Genomic DNA, 8,341 nt, shown 5'->3' with positions numbered 1-8,341 from the left:
ATTAAACAAAAAAAATATAGTTTTACATCAAGAAAGTCTCTATGAAACTCATTATTCTATCAACATCAACCTCACACTATAAAAAAAACTTCATAGCACTCGAGCAAAAAAAATGGTCCCACCATCAAATCTTGCCGTCCCAAAAACCTTTAATGACCTTGAAGGAGATTTTTTATAACAACAAACTTTTTGTTAGGTGGATTCATTGTTGGAAAACCCGCAACTTCCAAAAGCCAAACTTATTCATGAGAATTGAATTGCTTTTTTTAGACTCAAAGATATTCTTACAAATTTAAATTAATCTAATCCATTATTTTATTGTTAATATTCATACTAACTCTTTCATGATCAAACCATTACAGTTAATAACCATTCAAGCGTTTATCCCGAAACACTTCCTTCCTCGCCGAATCAGGTATTGGTTCATGTTGGTTTAGTATTGTTTTTGGTTTATTAACCGGTTTAGGATGGTCCTATTGTAAATATAATTTAAGATGGTTTAGCATATATTATGCTTAAAATAACTTAAATTAAATAATAGTAATATTATGCTTAAAATATAATTTTAGAGAGTTTTTAAATATAGTTTACAGCACATTATAGGGGATGAATTTAATTTATTAAATTTATTTATTACTTAAAACTAAGTTTTTTAAAAAACATACTGAGTTATAAATATCAATTATGGATTGGTGAGTATAACATGAAGACAAAACTATAAATATTTGATTTTCAAGATAAGAAATTCAGCTTTTATTCAGTTACTCAATATATAATATCTTAAATTATTTTTTTTTAAACTATACATAAATTTATATATATAGATTAATCTTCCAAACTTAAACTATTATATTATATATGAATGCTGTTTTTAAATAAAAAATAATTTCTGATTAAAAACAAAAATAAAAACAACAAATGGTTATTTTCAAATAATGGAAGTAATTTACATTATACTATCATTTAACAAGTATTAGATATGTTTTGATATATCATTATTTTCTATATCCAGAAAACAATAAATTGTTAAACATCAATATCATCTAGGTTAAGTATACGAACAACACAAATTCAAACATCAAAAAATATTTACATAAACATTATAATACAATAATTTAATCAAAAAATACAATTCAAAAAAACAATATTCAAAAGAATAGTTATTAGGGGTGTTCAATCCGGATATCGGTTCGGTTTCGGTTCGGTTATTTTCGGTTTTCGGTATTTCGGTTAGTAAAATATAACTACCATTCTAAATCCATATTTACTTCGGTTCGGTTCGGTTTATATACCGTAGGTTCTCGGTTTATTCGGTTTTATACCAAAAAACATAATTATTTTGTTTGAGATCATATTATATGAATTTTAGAGTCATATTGTGAACACCGTCATTTATTAAAAATATATTATATGTTCAAATAAATGAACAAAAAAATAAAAATGCTTCTACCATCAAATAAAATAATCAAATCTAGAACTAAAATCAAAGCTTGAAATTTTGAAAAATAAAAATATGAAACAAAACAAAAACATAAAAGAAAAGTTTTTCCACTCTTCCATATTTAGTGTTCATGTCATGCTTTTTCAATTGAAAATTTTCCATTAACTATTGTCCATCAAATTTATAATCTTCATATTAATTTAGTGAAGACTAAAATAAAGCAAAAAGATATAAAAAAAAAGAATTAGAAAATAAGATGTCTGAATTGCAATGTATTGTTATTTAGTTATAGTTCAAGTGTTCTACAAATTAAGGTTTTTTATTACTATAAAATTATGGTAATAGTTATTAACACAAATTTAACTTATGTAACAAATAGATTTTCATGTATTGTTATAAAATAGATACATATTTACATGTTTCTACTTTTAATCGGTTTTGTTCGGTTTATTCGGTTTAATCGGTTATATACCAAACCATATCCAAATTCTACGGTTTTTATAAAATTATATCCATTCGGTTTATATGGTATGTACCAAAACCAAACCATATTGTCTATTTCGGTTCGGTTCGGTTCGGTACGGTTCGGTTTTACCATATTGAACAGCCCTAATAGTTATATACTTAATATTTGAAAATCAAAGATATTTTTGCTAAAATTGTACTTACCTGGCCAAGGAGATCGACCATCTTTTTACGGATGGATCGATTGTTGAGCATGTGGTCGATCCGAAAATACTCTACAGTTTAATTAAATATCTAAAACATTTATTTCAACACTCAACGGATAGTTTTGCTAAATATGATAACTAGATAGCCAACAAAATTACAAAAAAGATATTTAAATAGTAAAAAATATGTTAATTTAACGTGTTAAAATTTAAAAATAAATTTTAATTATGACATGCATCTTAACATTTATATAAATATATATCATACCTTAAATATAAATAATTTAACAACTTAAATTAGAAAAATAATAAAAATCCCGGGCGTAGCCCGGGTTAATCCCTAGTCTTTATATATAAAGAAGGGTTTGTATCCCTCCTGGTGATGCCACATCAGATTCCACATAGATAAATGGACTTTTCTCGCGCCGACACGTCACTCATAAACGAAACTCATCGTTTCATTAAACACAAATGTTGATGGGCTTCCGTTGGTTATTACGTTGGGCTCTGAGTTCGGCCAGCAAGACCAAAACACAAACTTTAGGGTTCATGTTCTTCTTCCACACTGAATCGAAAAGGCTTTTCCTTCGATCTCTGTAACCAGCTATGGAGCTTCGAGATTTTCAATCCACGGTGATGATTTCCTTTGTAGATCATCAATCTTGACGTTTTGCCTTCTCTTCTATCAACAGAAACGGTTCCTTCTCTATCACTCAGAATGTGTATGAATACATTGAAGGTGATATTTCTTGGCAACTCAATTTGAGATTTCCTATTATTACTTTATGGTTTCTAATTTTTTTTACACTTTGATTTCTGATTAAGCAATTCCTTGAATCTTTTATTACCGTATGGTTTCTATTTTTTTTACAGGAGATGGCGAAGAGGTTCGGTCGGTAAGATCAGCTCCAAAGGGACCTTCACGACACTCTTGGAACCACCAAATGGCAGGTTTCATTCTTTCTCTCCTTCTCTGCTCTCATACTCTTTTATTGTGTAATTTTTATTGATTGCCAGTATCGTTTCTCTGTAGTTAGATGAGTTCCAAAGTGCTGTTCTATCTAGCTACAACAATGGTTTGAAAGACGAAACTCGAGACACGCATCGTGACTTTACTTTCGCTATGGAGACTCAGGTTGTGAAGATAGAGAAGTCTCACAAAGAAGCTAGCAAAGGAACTCCGAGATGGGTTCTTATGGAAGATGATCAAGATGATCGTAATGAGCTTACCCTTTTCTTGGCTGGATCATCTGACTCTGAAAGGAAACAAATTTCCACAATTGGTGTGAAAGTAAATCAGCTTCAAAAAGAACAGCGAGTGCTACTGATGATTTTGGTGCTTGGATTGCGGTTTCTGATGATGGGGTACTCCACAAAGCTTTGGCGAGCCATTTGTCTGACCTCCAAGAAAAGTTCCCAGCTTCTCTGGCGTCTTGAACTATATGGAAAGCCTTAGATCGTCAAGGAGACTCTGATGCTGCATTGTTACTTATCCAAACTAACCAAGCAAGATCTTCCAACGTAAGAACATTACGCACGTTGACCATATCGGTTCAAAATACTTGCTTTGATTTATGTAGATATGCTGGAATAGATAATTCACTCATTTTGTTTTCAATCATATATAAGTGACCACTGGATATTCCATTTCAGTTAGAGGCCGGAAAAGAAGATTAGGAAGAGGTACAGCTTCTTCAGTGAGACCCCTTCGGTGAGCTTGCACGTTACCATGGAAACAAAGCATTTGGATCACGCTTGGTGCCGCTGAAGTATTGTCTTATTTACATTAAGTTAAGGTAAAATCTTAAAACCTAAAAACCACTTTATAGGAAACTTGGCCAATGCTGATCATGACAGTTCTTGAAAGTTAATGAAGGAACAACTTAACACACTTACTGTATATATATGTTCGACTATGGCCCACGAATTAGACTAGGAGTCTGACTTCTGTGAACCGTATTGCGATATCTTGGGGAGAAATTTGAGTGGTGGAGTCTCTAACAGCCAGTGTTTGGTTAATATGTGATTCAATGGATGATAGTGTGTAATATATTTGGTTGGGGAGGTGATATTCAAATCTTCTAACATGCTGTTAACTAATTATTTTCAGAAAATATGGGACCTTAGGCTTGCAAGAGAAGTATCTCAGGCGGACAGTACTCACGTTACAACTGGAGTAAGTAATGTTAATCAAGGCTATGTTATGAGGAAGCTTCATGCTTTAGTTTTGTAATAAGGTATAGGAAGAAGAGTGATTGATTGTGTTATGTGTGCTATTGCTTTGCTTATAGAGACAAAGAGGAGAAAGTGGCTTCAAGATAACCTAGAAACAAGAAGAAAAAGATAAGTGAATCTGAGAAAATGGGTCCACATCTGGAAGGACCAAATATATTTTTCCTTATTCTGGGTTTGGTTCTGAACAGTTTAGTGATGTTCTGTCATGGTGGCATAACAAGTAGTTATGTCAAGAGGTTAGAGGCAACGGTTGATATGCCGCTCGACAGTGATGTTTTACGTGTTCCTCCTGGTTACAATGCACCACAACATGTATGTATACACCTTTTCTTTCTATAATCGACAACCTCTTCTGAGTTTTGTTCCCCAAAATAATTATAATGATTAAGTATTAGTTTTTTTTTTGTTCTTTTTTGGTTATGGTGATGGTACATCAATTTAATTTTACGGTGGGTGTTAGATTTTCTCTTTTTGAGTTTAACATTAGAAGAGCCGGCCATCCTGAAATTTTAGAGATTACACTAATGATTTTTAAATGTATCTTTGATAATTTAGACGCCATATGTCTATATATTAACTCTCAAAACCTAGGGGTTCAAAATCTTATTTAACTATGCTAGAACCGGCTCTGAATATTAGGTGTGACGTTTTATCTTTTTAATATTTGTTTCTTTAGCTACTTGGGTAATTGTGTCAGTAGTTTTAGTGGTATGTATTCAGTTAGGTTTGTTAAGGAACATATTTTAGATGATGAAACGTTCCAAAAAGAAAATGATGAATCGTTTAATATTTCTATTTCATATTTATCTATGTGCAGCTATGCAGCTCCTAGATACGTGCAGACAAACCATCTTCTGTTAAAGAGGGATCTCTACGGCTTTGTTGTTGTACTCAGCCAGATCATAACCCGACGTGGTGACGCCCGAACCAATGAGAGAAACAAACCTCACACTGAACCTGACGATTGATGGCTCCACAATAACTAAGCAGCTGCAAGAGCATGGAGTTTGGGTAGACTTGCTGATCTTTGTTTAAAAAAACGATAACAATTGGCCCAAGTTGAAGGTTCACTAGTAGAAAATTGGGAAATAGACACGAAAATGTTCGTGACTATAGTATTTATTTCGTGACTATAGGATGACATAGTCACGATTAGTCACAAAAAAAAACTGTGTCTATACGATCGTGACCAAAAATTACGCTGACAAATCGTGACTAAAATAGACACGTTAATAACACGATTTATGTTCGTGATAATATAGTCACGGATATAACACGAAATCAATCGTGTCTTTAAGTCACCTTTTTAATCTGTGGTATTTCGTGACTTTTTCTGATTATTTTAAAAAGTATTTGACATTTATATTTTAATAGCTAATTAAAATAAAGGATAACATATAATATTAAATCAAATATTTATTATCAAACTGAAATTGGTTTATTAATTCGAATTGGTTAACAAATTAGATTGATTTAAAATTGGGTTGCAAATAAAATTTTGTTTCATTATTAAAATTCAGTTTATAAATGTACTGGTTTACAAATTAAAACTGGTTTACTGACGAAACAACGTTTGCTAACCTAAACCTAATTACAACAGACAGTCTAAACCTAATTACAACAGACAGTCTAAACATAACTACTTTGACGGCCGCTAAAGCACCGGACAATTCGACTGGACTGCCACACCGCCTAGGACTGTAGAGGAGTAGAGAGTAGACTGGATTTCCACCACCGAGGAGACTGGACTGCCACAACACCTTGTACCATCGGAGAGAGATGACCGAAGAGGAGACGACCCCACGAGAAGAGACGGGCCCGAGTGGAGACGACCGGAGAAAAGACAACCTGAGAGGAGACAAACGTAGAGGAGATCGAGCTTTGCACCACCGGGAAGGAAAACGGAGATGAAGAGATGAGGTGATCAACAAAAGGAAAATAAAAAAGATGAAGAGATGAAGACGAGAAAGAGGAAATAGGAGATAAGAGGTCGACTGATCTGAGAAATAAGAAAGAGAGATAGGGAAAGAATATTAAAATGCAAAAAGTCTTATCCATTAGATCAATTTTAATCGATGGCTGAGATTAGAAAAAGGGTAATCCTCAACCTTTTTCATTGACCAATAGCAGCAATCTTAGGAGATCGACAGATCTGAGAAGTAGAAAGAGAAATTGAAAAAATATATTAAGATGTAAAAAAAAATCGTATCCATTAAATCAACTTTAATCAACGGCTGAGATTATAAAAAGGGAAATCCTCACCAATAGCAAAGAACCTTTGAAATAGATTTATAATTTATGGTTGAAAGTTTTAAACTTAAAGATGGTTTGGAGTTTAAGAGTTAAACTTTATGATTTAGGGAAAAGAGTTTTGGTTTAAGGTTTAGAGTTTGTGATCTAAAGTTTGAAGGTTAGATTAAGGTTTAGTATATGGTTTGGAGTTTTAGATTAATGATTTAGTATATGGTTTGGAGTTTTAGATATAATTTTTTTGGTTAATTTTTTAACAGATTAGATTGAAAATTTATGTTGAAGTTTTGTGTTAAAGTTTCAATATCATTAGATTTGGATTTTGGATTTGAGATATAAAGTTTATGATATAGAGTTTAGAATATGATATAGGGTTTGAAGTATATGAAGGGTTTGAAGTATATAGTTTAGGGTTTAGATTTAAGATTTTAGAATTGAGTTTAAAATGATTAGAGTTAACGATTAGGTTTACTATTTGGGTTTTGAAATTTATATTTAGAGATTAAATTTATTATTATGATTTATAATTTAGTTTTGAGGTTTAGGGGTTAGAAAAAACTAATATAGCCACATAAATACAATGGCAAAATAGTGGCTATCTAGTTACGGTTTGTACACAGTTTTGAAAACGTGTCAACGCAGCCACAAATTAACCAGTGACAAAATGTGACCATATTTAGTCACAGACATTTTCGTGACATAACGTGTATTTTTTAGCCACGAAACAGTTACGAATAGTCACGTTTATGTGTTTCGTGACTAACCGTGACCGTTAGTGACTAAAGCAGAAAAAGTCACGGTCTACCGTGACTAAACCGTGTCTATATTACATTTTTCTACTAGTGGTTGTAGCAAAAACTTGATGAAGATTATCGAAGAATCTGAGAGTGAGATCGTTAAATGGCCAGTAAGTAAAGTAGTGAAGCAAGAAGCAAGAGTCGAGCCACATGATATGTGAGGAAGAGTTAGTGTTGGAGTACAATTTTTCGTTTTCAAGTTTTTCTTTGTTCAAGTTTCATACTATATATATATATTATATATCAATTAAAGTCAATTTATTGGTTCGTGCGAGTATTTGGTTTCCAAGTTTGGTTTACCAAAATTATAGAATAAAGGATAAGCTTCGTATAAATTCTAATACTTGAACATGTTGTTTTGAATTGCATATGTAGTTATTTTGTTATCCAAAGAAACACGAACAAATGCACACATGTATGTTACGAACTTTATTATTTCATATATGCATTACATTTTCTCAACTCTCACACTCCCAAAATTTTGAAGTCTTAAAAACGAGCAAAATAACTATGTAGTTGATGACCCTTTAGCTTATGTTTTCCTGAAATATCAAATTAAAATAAAATGATCTGTGTATATGTAAAAATATTGAAAACTCAGCTATTAGAATAAATAAAAAAGCAAAATTCTAATAAATAAAATAAAACTTATGTCTAATAATAACAAACTTTAGTCAATTTTCTAAATTTACACTCACTTAATTATATATAAATAAATTAATGTAAAAAACATATTCCTAAAAAAAATCAATAACCTTTATTTAGAAAATTATAGACCTACATTTAGATAATATGGTTTACTTAATCTACAAATATTGTAGTATATAAAAGAATCAGTGGTGCATATTTTTTTTATCACAGTAATTTGAGTATTTAATTTTTACATTCTCTAAATAAGAAATTATAAAAAATATATCTGTCAATCAAAAAAACAAATACAATTGTAG

General features: G+C 31.4%; 1 pseudogene; it reads left to right on the top strand.

The window, feature by feature from the left end:
• Positions 1-2,830: 2,830 nt before the first annotated feature.
• Positions 2,831-6,319, top strand: LOC111210868 (annotated as a pseudogene).
• The last annotated feature ends 2,022 nt before the right edge of the window (positions 6,320-8,341 follow it).

The sequence above is a fragment of the Brassica napus genome, chromosome A9 (assembly GCF_020379485.1).
Source record: "Brassica napus cultivar Da-Ae chromosome A9, Da-Ae, whole genome shotgun sequence".
NCBI classification, from domain to species: domain Eukaryota; kingdom Viridiplantae; phylum Streptophyta; class Magnoliopsida; order Brassicales; family Brassicaceae; genus Brassica; species Brassica napus.
This window is presented reverse-complemented; position numbering and strand designations above follow the sequence as displayed.